The sequence below is a fragment of the Spea bombifrons genome, chromosome 12, assembly GCF_027358695.1.
Source record: "Spea bombifrons isolate aSpeBom1 chromosome 12, aSpeBom1.2.pri, whole genome shotgun sequence".
NCBI classification, from domain to species: domain Eukaryota; kingdom Metazoa; phylum Chordata; class Amphibia; order Anura; family Pelobatidae; genus Spea; species Spea bombifrons.
The window spans coordinates 29,792,838-29,806,228 of NC_071098.1; the positions used below are offsets into that span (position 1 = coordinate 29,792,838).

The 13,391-nt window shown below is 46.7% G+C and overlaps 1 protein-coding gene across 1 annotated transcript in view; it reads left to right on the plus strand.

Annotated features, from left to right (window-relative positions):
* The first annotated feature begins 1,220 nt into the window (after positions 1-1,220).
* Positions 1,221-13,391, plus strand: part of GRIK5 (glutamate ionotropic receptor kainate type subunit 5) — a 46,189-nt gene continuing 34,018 nt past the window's right edge. The window contains exon 1 of the mRNA XM_053451858.1: positions 1,221-1,900. The gene's annotated coding sequence lies outside the window, so the exon portion shown is untranslated. The remainder of the gene's footprint in view (positions 1,901-13,391) is intronic.

The following is a 13,391-nucleotide window of genomic DNA, read 5'->3' on the forward strand; positions in this document are numbered from 1 at the left end:
TACTCTCCACACACACAACATACTCTCTACACACACAACATACTCTCTACACACATAGAATGCTCTCTACACACACAACAACCTCTCTACACACGCAGCATCTACTCTACATACACAACACCCTCTCCACACACACACAGCTTCCTCTCTGAACACACAATATCCTCCTTATACACACCTGACACATAATGCAGCGCTGAAGACACCCAGCACACAGCATCTTATCTGTACACAGTACACCTGGGGACCCACACTGCTTCCCTGCGCACATCACCTGGCTGCGCACACTGCTTCCCTGCGCACATCACCTGGGTGCGCACACTGCTTCCCTGCGCACATCACCTGGGTGCGCACACTGCTTCCCTGCGCACATCACCTGGGTGCGCACACTGCTTCCCTACGCATATCACCTGGGTGCACACACTGCTTCCCTGCGCACATCACCTGGGTGCGCACACTGCTTCTCTGCGCACATCACCTGGGGTGCGCACACTGCTTCCCTGCTCACATCACCTGGGTGCGCACACTGCTTCCCTGCGCACATCACCTGGGTGCGCACACTGCTTCCCTACGCACATCACCTGGGTACACACACTGCTTCCCTGCGCACATCACCTGGGTACACACACTGCTTCTCTGCGCACATCACCTGGGGTGCGCACACTGCTTCCCTGCACACATCACCTGGCTGCGCACACTGCTTCCCTGCGCACATCACCTGGCTGCGCACACTGCTTCCCTGCGCACATCACCTAGCTGCGCACACTGCTTCCCTGCGCACATCACCTGGCTGCGCACACTGCTTCCCTGCACACATCACCTGGGTGCGCACACTGCTTCCCTGCGCACATCACCCTCTGTGCCGCCTGCCTCCGGCACACACATCTTCTTTGTGATTTTGGAAGGAGGCCTGTGAATCCCAATCTCTCTGCCACGGCGGGTCCTCCGTTGCACTCTTTTATGTTTTGGCCGTTGGGGAAACGTTTGGCAAGAAAAAGAGACATAAAGAGACAGTGAGAGAGAGACAGAGAGAGAGAGAATTATTCATGAACATTCTAATCTTCTGTCTGCTTTAGACGTTCCTACTTCTCTGAACTGTAGAATAATTGCCCCAGTGCTACCCCTCGTAGCCCTCTGTTCCTCCTCTATGAGAACCCTCCAACCCTCCCCATCACTCAGAACTCTCCACCCTCCCGCTGAGGACCCTAAACTCACCCCATTCACAATCCTCATTGTCGCTTCTGTGAAAGGAGCACAGATCCCTCTCCATTCAGAGTCTTCCTTGATTTTCTCCGCAGGGGTATATCAGGATGGCCTTCCCCCAGTTCTCTGCTCATTCCCAGCTACCCCCTATACTCAGCATCACCGGGGTCTTCTGGTGACCGCCGCCGCTTACCTCCGGAAAGGTTTTTTTTTGTTGGACTGTGCATTTGTATCGTTTCTCGCTTTTCTCTGGTCGCGTCGGTGGAAGCCCCTTCTCCTGTGGGACTCCGTGCCTTAATGACATTACCTGCGTCTTGCATCGGTTGGCTGGGGGGAGAGTGAGAGCGTTATCAACCGCCCTCCCCGAAAGGACGCGAGCGCTCCCCCCCCCTCTGGATGAGGCGGAATCCTGCCCCCCTTCCGTGCGCGGTCTCCGGGAGACGAAGAAGGAATTGAGGAGGAAGAACAGAATTGTGTAGCAGGAGGAGGGCAATGGATTCCTTGTGATTTATCTTGGGGGGGCTTTGGAAACGGGTGTGATCTCCCCCCCACCTTGTTCCTCTGCACCGTGTTTCTCCCCCCCCTCTAGCTTTTCTTCATCTCTCCGGTGTGTGGGCTACTAAGAGATCAAGGAAGAGAGGGGGAGAGAGACAAGGAGAGGGGTCTCCAACCTGCAGAGCTGCATACTCGTCTGTCTGTGAGTGCATCTTTTCTTTTTTGTTCCTTGGTGTGGTGGTGGTGGTGGGGGGGGATTGAAAAGTGGGGGGGCTGTATACTCTAAAATGTGAGTGACGGGGCAGAGGAAGCTGTGAGCACTGGCCAAAGGGGGCCTTTTAAAAATGGCCGTGCGAGGCAAGCATTGAGCATCCCCAGGTTTGGATTTGTAGAGACGAAAGGGGTAAAAAGGTGTGTGTGTGCTTGGGGGGCTACGACCGTAAAATGGGGGGGTAGAAAAGGTTTTGACTGCTTCGGCATTCCAATACCATAAAGCGACTGCGAGGGGAGGCTCTGGAAAAAGCAGTGCTAGGTATTGGGGAGGGGGCCTCTACATTGCAGTCCCCCCCCATGCCTCCTTATTACATACAGGCCTGCGCTGAGCTCCTTGTATAGGGATAGTGAGCCAACACATGGGATCGGCTGCACGATGTATAGAGCAAGTTGGCGAGAATGTAACGGCTCATCCTGATGTTCTTTGGAACAAACATACAACCGGTCATTAATGTGTTCGGCGTGTTATCTCCTATACACGTTACACGGATTCATGTGGTCTCCGACTGTCCTCTGCCCATATGTCAACAAACAGAAGGTGTTCGCATCAACGTATAGGGCTCGGCATTCAGTACCACACGTCTGCAGTCATTTACACCTATACATTCTGAAATAGAACGCTCAACCAAAAACGAAAGATTCCCACCTGGATGACCCTAAATGCTTCCTTTTGCCCCGAAATAAAGGATTTTTTTACAGGGATTTTCGCCTAGATCTGCCTGAAATACCGGGGTCCGTTATCTGTTGCAGCCAAGTAACAGACTGATGATTCACAAAGCAACCGATGGTATTGTTTAGGGCCCCTGGAATCAAGGCAAGGGGGTGCCAGGGGCCACATGGATTATTTGGGGGTTGTGCATGCTGATTGTGGGCCTGTATTCTGAATTAGGTTAAATGGTGCAAGAATGTTGGTCCAAATTTGGTACCCCTGCTTGGTGGCATCTATTATGCATTTAGCCGCTCCAAAAAACTAAACTATGCACCTATAACAAACAAAATATAAAACATACACACAGGAATGTACACATACATACACACAAACACACATATCAAAAACACACACATACACACATCTACACACACAGAGACACACACACATACATAAACACACATATACACACATACACACATACACATATCAAAAACACACATACACACATCTACACACATACACACATACATAAACACACACATACACACAAATACACATTTCAAAAACACAAACGCACATACACACATATATACACATACAAACACATACACATATTAAAAACACAAACACACATACAAACACATACATACATGCACACACATGCACATACATACATTACATGAAATATGTATTTACCAAGTTTAGAGTTTTCTGTAGTTTTGATTTTCAATAAATAAACCACATCACAAATATATAGATAGAAACAAATAATAACACCATAGCAACACATATTTATGTATAAGGATGAAATTATAGTGGACATACAACTAATTCCCTCAATATGCTGAATACATATAGGAATATAAAGCTATGTACATATATACATTAACTCTATGTACACATCCTGTATGTGTATTGTTCTATGTAGGGCCGTGTCATATGTGTGTACAGATGTACGCGCGTATTTACATTTTACGACACCGACCTTTTCAAATTGATTTTTTTACCCCCTTTCTTCCATTCGGAGATAGACAGCTGATGCCCCCTGCTTCCTCCATAGAGAGGGGCTGCCTCAGCAAAGTTTCCCGCGGCCCCTTCCCATGGGGAAATCACTCCTCATCTGTCCAACTTCCAACAATGGCAGCCTTAACGAGGTGCTCTCAAGATATACGAGGAAGGTATAGCTGGAGTAAGTCTAGAGGTGATCCAGGTGGGACCATGGATGGTGCTGGGTGGAAGCACATGGTTAGGCCCAACTGAGCACCAGGAAAGATCTTTAAAGAGGTACATATAGCAAGTGAGTCGATGATGTAAGTCTTTGGGGGTCTATTCACTAAAGGGAAAGTTCTGTTCCAGCTCCTTGACTTCACTATACATTATGAAGGTCCAACCCCAGTGAGCTTCTGCTGCAGGAAGAACTTGGCCAGCAGGGGCGTAAGTAGACGCCTCAGGGCCCCGGTGGGAGAATCTGTTAAGGCTTAAGATACCGTTGTACCCTGTTCCAGTATGTAAAGCCTTACAGCCAACAAGCTCTTTTATCCCGGGACGTAGTGTTGTCATGGTAACCCCACAGCCAATAGAATCTCCCTGGTCAGCGACCACTTCTGCGAGTTTCCCGGCGCAGCGATGAATTTAAAGTTTTAAATGACTTGTAGCCTCCCGTCTCCGGTAAGGGGAGATGCGCTTTGTTCAACTACGAAGCCACTTGAATGAAGTGTTTCCATTATTATTCCTCTAAGCATGGGCAGCGCAGGCACAAGTAACATTATGTATTAATACCACACTTGCTGTGCTGTTTAATGACACATACAAGCCTCAAATTACTCTAAATGTAGGAATCCATCATTGTTCCAGCGCGGGGAGATTCCGCGGGGTTCTGCGGTAGGCACCCTCTGGCTCTTCGACTGTTGTGGGGACTACAATGCCTAGAATCCCCAAGCTTGTGAAGAATAATGGGAAGTATTGTCAACAGCTAGAGAGATGCAGCATTTTGTCCTACGAGCCAGGAATATGGGATTGAAAGAACGTATTTTGTTCTGAACGCAACTATTAAAGTTGAATGTATCTATTTTTTTGCTCTAAACCATAAATCTCTCCAAAAAAACCCAAAACCCAGCACTGGATCTCCGAACGTTGGACACATTGGATCGTTAGCTGTTTGGTCAAGATGATAGTTTAAGTTATGGTAAAATTAGGTGTGATTATGGTGTAACTTGGCTGTGTTTGGAGGATTCTCTGCTGAGTCGGCCCAAAGAGAACCTCCATGGACATCAGCACTGACCGGTCTGACCGGTGACCTGTAAAGTGACCTGACCCCTTCCCACATTCCATACGATAAGAAAAATGGATACAGCTGTACTAGTCCAAGAGAACACAGTGTTTAGTGGAACATGATGACATTTTGTTGGCCCAACATAGAGAAGCATGTAAAATGACATGATTCGGAGACCTCAGAGGTCCATCTGAAGAAGACACATCTGAGGTCTTGAAAGCTCACATATGTTTGGCCTGATCTAAAGTATCCCCTTCGACGAAGAGCCCAATAAGTTATAAACAGTATGATGTGTTATGCAGTGGCACGCCATGCCACGACGGGGCATAATCAAATGTATCCCATTTACCAACATGTCACATCAGATGACAACGTGTCACTGTACCTACACTATTATACCACATCACAACAAATTACTGTGTGCTACACGCTGTCATAACACATCATAACATAACACAAGAAGCCACAGTGTCTTACAGGCAGATCGTGCCGTGTCTACGTCTGTCATAACCGTCCAGTGATTGCCAATTAAAGAACTGTCAATGTGGTGTTATGGTGATGGTTTGGATGGGTATGGATCCAAATATTCTGGATATCGTTTACACTGAAGATTCCATATTTGTTTATTCAAACTTTGAGCCATGGATGGACCAAAGGGCAGCCTTGGCTTTTGCTAGGGCCCCTGGGAAATGGCCATTGGGGTTCTTACTGGGGCATCAGCTCCAGCTGGGCTTTGGACGGAACTTCTGAGATAGCTCAGCCACTGTTAGATCTATAGATGGGATGACCTCCTTGAGGTCAACGCACTGCCTGGTACTTCAAGATAACCCTTCTACAGGGACGTTCTAGGGTCAGAGGTTTAGATCTACTGCAAGGAAATTTTACTTTACCGAGATGGTGGTAGATAAATGGAACAGCTTCCCAGCAAAAGTGGTAGAGTGTGTACATCAGGAAGAACAGGCAGACTAGATGGGCTGAAAGGGTCTATGTTTCTAGACTACATGTTAACGAGCTGATCCTTCAGACTCTGGAGGAGTTACTGCTTCTTAAGAATGAGCCTCTTTAGTGTCAAACTGTAGACCTCGTTGCTGGGTATGCCATGATTTCTAGACCAAAGCGACTGAAACTGTCACCTGTGTTCATGTAGGTACTTCCAGAAATCCCGGTCTATTTGTGGCCACTGAATTCCGAAGATGGACCTTGTAGAGGTTGCTAAGGAAATTCAAACATATGATGCGACAGACGAGTGGACCCTATAAAGGATCAAGAGCAGGGCTGGATTTTATTCCCCTGATGCCCCTAGAATCTCAGAATGTTTGTTGGGTATGAGGGTATCGCAGTTCTATAGCCCTAATTGCCCAAATAATGTGTCTAGAAACATAAATATAAATATAACTGTGTATAAAGTAAATTATTCCCTCAGCCACACCTCTAACCACACCCCCTAAAACAAAAGTGCTCCTATGGCCATTCGGAATGTTGGGAGGTGGAATAGATCATTTTTCTCTAAGATGCAAAGGATTGGCCGTTACTTTAAACCCATAGAATTTATGTAAAAGTTTTATTATGTAAACATTCCGTCGCGTTTCACTGTTTGTAATATTCTTTTATTACTATTTTTTTGTTACTTTTATATGTCGCAGCAGAGAAACGGGGATCTAGATGTTTGGCAGAGACATTAACTTTTGTTCGGCGGCTTGGGGGGGATTTAAGAGCTTTAAATTGCCCTGAATCTGTACATTGCATTACAATTAGAGCAGGTGCATGCACGCGTTCGTGCCCCTAAAAAGCCTTGTAGTCATCAGCAGAGAAGGAAACAAACAAACTATCTGTTTTATTAGCGTTTGGAACGGCCGTAAGTAGTTTTTCAGATGTTTCCATTGCGGGTCCATTTATTGCACTGTTGTGTTTCTCCGTTGTGCACCTGCCCCCCTCTCTCTAATGAACATTTCCCCCATCTCTTTAATATACTTAAAATGTTCCTAGTTTAGTGTTTTCGGACCCGAAGCACACTTGTTGACTTACTTTATTGAATATACCCCGAGAAACAGGTTAAACGTGTTCTTTTTCATGGCTTGCACAGATGGGGTTATATATAATAAGCGCAATTGTGTCTTGGTCTTATCACTATAGCAACCAATGGAGGGTCACTGCACATTGGGCCATTCATTTTGTTGCTATAGTGATAAGACAACTTTTCCAGCTTTGCACCAGACCTCTTTATACAATTCTTAACGAAAGTTTAAGAAATGTACTGAAAATAGGACTTTTACAGAATACCATAATGAAAAATGCCCCTTCATAAGGATTGAGATTATGTTAATAAGGTCACTTAAGGGGCAAGAAAAAAAGCTAGACATTGAATAACCAGCCCCGCCGGTGCAAACTTTCTTGAGGCCTCTTTAGGTCCCAAATCCCCTCTTTCCTCTCTGATGCCCCTCTTTCCTCCCTTGATGCCACTCTTTCCTCCCTTGATGCCACTCTTTCCTCCCCTGATGCCCCTCTTTCCTCCCTTGATGCCACTCTTTCCTCCCCTGATGCCCCTCTTTCCTCCCTTGATGCCCCTCTTTCCTCCCCTGATGCCCCTCTTTCCTCCCCTGATACCCCTCTTTCCTCCCTCGATGCCCCCTCTTTTCCAGGAGCTCAGAATGTTCGATGGGTATGAGGGTATCACAGGTTTCGTTAAAACGAGTTAGAGACGTGGCGAGGCGTGCCATGATCTGACGCGTTTCGCTAATATAAATTTTGTAAATCTGGACCTTTCTCCAGCATCTTCCTAACGGATAACAAGCTTTTTTCACACTAACTGTTTTTTAATTGAATATCGTGGGAGATAACCCTACACGACCTACCCCCCCCCCCCCCCGACGGGAGTCGTATCGTACTCTCATCCCAATCTATTTGTCTGCCTAGGGAGTAAACTGTAAAAAACGCCATAAAGTGTGACCGGCTGTTTGCTTGTGTAGGAGGGGAAGGAAAATTAGCAACAGGACATGTTCCACGCCGAAATGAAACAAGGATCCCCGTTGAGTCTTTTATATATGGGTGATCAGACGGAATGAACGTTTCTTATAATATGGGAAAATGTCCCTTTAAACCTGAATTATGGCTAATTTGCTTACAGTTTGTACCACGAAATCCAAAACTAGACTTCTACACCAATTTTATGATAAATACATGTTCCTCTATTTAGTTCTTCTATATGTTTTTCGTTTTGGCTGTAGATACTAATTTGATGGCTTGTATCCAACATCACCCATCCCCCCCGGTAACGTATCCTCACGGTTTGTCTACTACGGTAAAAATCGTCTATTGAGACAAAGGTTTTCCGCTTGTGATCTTTAGAGTCTGTGTAACGTAAAGTTCTCGAATGCTTTTGTGTTTAGCGATCACCTCTGAACGCCTCTCCTGTGTGGTACAAACCCAATTTACGGAGTCACCAGACCTGATCGCGAGGTGAAGTGAGATCAAATCGCTTACGGCGTCGAAAAGAGAGGTGAGAAGGGAAATTGCTCTTTAGTAAGGACCAAACCTCTGAAATTTCATATTGAGAAACTACAGAAATGCTAACCGGCACCCAAACAATGAATTCAGAGCAAGTGGAACTGCACACACAGAAGATGGAAGAAATGGTGGACATCTAAGAAGCTAACCAGCTTCACGCTCCTGTGGGCTTGGACCATTGAGTCCTCCATGTTTCTGACGAGGGTTCCGCTGGAGAATCCAGACATGTGGAGGAAATGTCAACTGGTGGCTTTGTAGAAATATAATGGGTTCGAGCTGGCAGAGGACTTCTTCAGCAACAAAGCAAGGATCGACCTCTGGGTTAATGACGAGAGTCAACCAATTTTGGGGCAACTCGGACTCTAGTAAATAGTCGTGTTTTCCACTTGCCGGAGGTGTGAGAATCTGATTTTGGAATCTTAGGGCTAATTTGGAGAGCACTGAGGTATTGAGGATAATCACACCATGTAATGGACATGGAGGAACATCTAGGATTAAAGTGTAACAAGAAGACCCGAGGCCTGATGTATTAGATACAAATGAATGGTGACATCGGTAATGTGGTAGGAAATGCTTTCTGTGGTGGAAATGCAAACCCTGCCAACAGCCACTGAAATCTTACCCTGTTCATAGCAAATGAGATGAAAATGTTTTAGCTTCAGCCCCTAAATGGAAGCAAACGTCTTACAATGTGATGTTCTATGTTCAGCTTAGTGCAGTACATAGACCACAGAATGTCTTCAGGTAATGGGCAACCAACAGTCATAGAAACGTAGAATTTGATGGCAGAGAACCATTTGGCCCACCTAGTCTGCCCAGTTTTCGTGTTATGTTCAGACCGGGCGATGATGCTTTTAGGTGTCATAGGGGTACATTTCTTTTTCATATGCATCCCATGTAGGGGAAATCTCTTCACCTTAATCAACAGAACATTACCCCCAGATGATTCTACTATGTCTTTGTGCCATGCCTTCTTGGTGGTTTAAGACCCTGATGAGCTTTGTGCAAAGACCAGTAATCGCCAAGCTGGTCAATGGTAGAACAAGCTGGTTGTCTCATCTCTTGCTCTACTTTCTTCCGCCATCTCTCCCCTGTAACCTTTGTGTCACTTTACCCCATTTCCAATCCCCTTACCAATCACCTCCTTCCAATGTTTTCCTCTACTCAATCACCCCAAAGCCTTCTTTCTTTACTCCATCATTTTCCCCCATTTTCATTTCAATCCTTTTTATCGTTTCTCCTCCAATCCTTCCCTCCCCTCCTCACTCACCCTAGACCTATGTCCATCTTTGCCCCCTTCCACCAGCCTTCCACCCATCTCCTCACCCTTGAGATCCAGCCATCCCCTCCATCTCCTCTGTCTACCAACGCCACCGTCTTACTCAACACTGGAGCAGCTTCTCCACCCCCCTCCTGGTGGCAGACCCGGCGCACGGGGATCGCGTTATCCACCTGGACAAAGCCGCCCCTGCTTTTATTTGTTCTTTCAGGACTAACCTCTCGCAAACTTTTGAGAACGCGAGATAAGAGCCTGGAACGCTGCCGCAGGGGAGACGTCTGCGAAGAATGGAAATAATCTGACTGAGCTGATTATACCTCTCTGTGGCTCTAACATATTATTAAACACTGGTCTTTCCTTCTCAAACGCTTTACCGCTTTGTAAGCCCAGAAAGACCACGACGAGCGTCTAATCATAGCTTATTATGTGTTGGGTTAACCCTTTCCGCGGCTTATCGTCAAAGGAAATGCGTTACGGTCGACCTTCTCCTTAACTCCTATGCTCCCAGGCATGGACACCATCGCGAGTCTCACATCTACTGTCGCCCTGTACATTATTTATTCTTGATTACGTGGTAATTATCACCATAACTGGCTCGGGGAGGAGAAAGATATTGAGAAAAAAGGGAAAAAAAAAGGAAAAGGAGAAAAAAAAAATCCATACGGCCATGGAGTAGACGGCCGGCCGTTTCTCGGATCGGCAGATAGATGGAACGCAGAGTTTTCTGAGGTTTGTATCCAGCGTCGGGAGCACGAAGCAGATCGTTTATGGAATATTTTTACCGAACGCGTAATCCAGTTTTCAGACGGTATATTTTTGGAACGCGATCTCACCGCGCTCTCATTTTAATTCATCGGAACATCTGATTTTCTCATCTGTTGCAGGAAATTAGTCCCCCCCCCCAATGTAGAGTCTTTTTAAGGCTGTTCTATGATACGTGTATTCACGTAGTCATATGACATAGGTGCGGGATATGTTTTAGGGGTGCGTGTGGTATAGCCAAATCCCACCGGCTTGGGCGCATATCCAGCATTTTGGGTCGGTGTCTTCAAGATCTGAGTTGGTGTTTTTGGGACGTGAGAAGGGTTAGGCGTTAGACTTCAGACCGGCCCTGTGTGGGTGTCTATTTATGAATTATTCACTTTTTTTATGAATCACCATGACTGCCACCGCGTGCTTCTAACCGTGCAGGAGAAACATTATCAAGAAAGACTACGGGAGCTTGGAGGAGATTAAAGAGAGAGGGGATGGGGAGAGACATTTAAATACTTAAAGGGATTTAAAAAAAAGGAAAGGAGGGGAGATTATTTCAAAATAGGAGAGTAGATAAGTGGAACAGCCCTCCGGCAGAAGTGGTAGAGGAGAGTAAAACATCTTCCTATCTATATGATATCATCATGTAGCACTGCTTACCGATTGATACATTGGCCGTGCACGTGGGTACATGTCTGCGTGCGTCTGGTTGCCGGATATACGCGTAGACTGCCAGACGTGGGGGAGGCTGGGAGTGTGTACAGCACAGCGCTCACGTTGTGGCGCTCACGAGTTCATAGACCGTCACATACAAGATATCCCAGAATCATGCACTTGTTATCAGTGTCTAGAGGTCCCTTTAAATGCATGGGGGGGGGAATTCTGCATAATCCCCCCTTCTGCATTTGCCCCCCCAGCTATTTGCAGCGGGGGAGATGCGTCCAGCCAAATGCACGCAATGTACTCTGCTCCAGTGCTGGCTCGGCGAACGCTGCACGTCGGGGCGGAAGTATTTTCCTGCCACTGATTGACTTCTTCAATCTGCCAATCAGTGGCACGGAATTATTTCAGACGTAGAAGGAGGGTGGGGGGGGGAGCTGCAGCTCTGCAGCTACAGTTTCTCTCTCATGTGCATTCTTTTAAATAGTAGACGCTGTCTAGCGCTCTGTCCGTGGTGCTGGAATTCTATCCGCTGGCACATAACAGGACTACGCATCACGTTTATCTTTATCAGGTTTAGGTTTATTTGTTAAACAATCACAAACGATCTTTTATTTGTTTTTCTTGTGAACCGATACTAATTTAGCGTAGAGGATAAATCGTTACTTTGTTTCAACCAATAGAAGTGATTGGTTCTAATCTGGTTAGTTGGGGTCTATAAAGGGTTTATCGAAGAGTTTATTACCTTTATCGTGAAGCACGGCACGGCATCTGCATCTCAACGGAGACCTTACGGTCTGAACATAAACTATCCTTAACGGAACCATAGGAACGAAACACTCAAAGAAAAAGATTTATGGCCTTTAAGTGGAAGAAGATTCACTAATATAGCTGCCTAACTGTGACAGCGTGTGCTTTTTTTGCTTTACTGAGAGTGGTAGATGAGTGGAACAGCCTCCCAGAAGAGGTGGTAGAGGGTAATACAGTGAGGGGTATTAAACATGCATGGGATAGGCATACGGCTCCTGAATCTAATCCGAGACCAACGACTGGTTAAGGTTTGAGTCGTTACAGCAGCAGGAACGGGCAGGCGAGACGGGGGCCGGATGGGGCCGACCTGACGTCAGATTCCATGTTTCTATGGTTGCAAGTATCGGCTCTGAATGGTTATGATGAGATGTGCGGTGGGGCAGGGTCGGCTTAATGGGGAGACCCAGCCAGGTGGCCCAGTGATGGTGGGCTTGGTGCATGAAAAGAGCCGAACAGAAAGCCCATAAAAAAAGAACACATGGAAGAATGTTGTCAGGACGTATATGTTGTCAGACAGCCAAAGGGGCAATTGCTGTTGGGTAAATTATTCCTCCCCCTGTTAGCTCTTCATGGGGATCACAGGGCAGCGGTATAGAGTGTGTATGTGTGACACCGGAGGAGCTTCCATCTTGGGTGTGTATAACACCAGCACGTCGAGGCAGACTGAGTGAGCTTCTCTGCCGCGCGTTACACCGACAGACTGAACGCGTCGACGGGGCATCTTTCTGATTGTGGCAATTAAACCAATGGTGCCCTTGGTGGTGTTGCACCAACAGACAGGGGCATTAAAATTTTAACGGTGTGCGTCTGGAGGTCTGTCTGTGTTACATGGGCATTCAGGGGGGCAGCCTCCCTGGCCAGCTTATATGTAAGTGACATGGGGCACTGGTGGCGTGCGTGTGTGTGCGATGACACTGCCACTTAGAGATCCGCAGAAAGAAAAGTGAAAGAATGAGAGCGAGAGAATGAGCCAGATGACATGTCAGTGGGCAGTGCTGTCACTCGCGGCCACTGTCCCTGCTCTGCTTGTAATTGCAGGTTCTGTGGTGCGTGAAAATTAACTTTAATTAACCTTAACTGGATGAAACCCGAATTACAGAGCGAGCGGCGGAGCAAAGCAGCAAAATCGCCGCGCGGAGGGGAGGCTGCGGGGTGCTCGCTGTTCTCTGCTCCACAGAAGGGAGGGGAGACTGAATAGTCTGTGATGTCTCCCATTTTCCGTGGAGACGGAGATGGAGCTGCCTCCTTTCACAAGTCAGGCGGTCTGAGGTGGCCGTCTCTCTCGTATTTTAGATAAGGTGGTCTCTTTCCATTGTCTCCCCTCATAACTGTCTCTAGACCTCATTGTGTGATTGGTTCTAATCTGGTTAGTTGGGGTCTATAAAGGGTTTATCGAAGAGTTAATTACCTTTATCGTGAAGCACGGCACGGCATCTGCATTTCAATGGAGACCTTAAGGTCTGAACATAAACTATCCTTAACGGAACCAT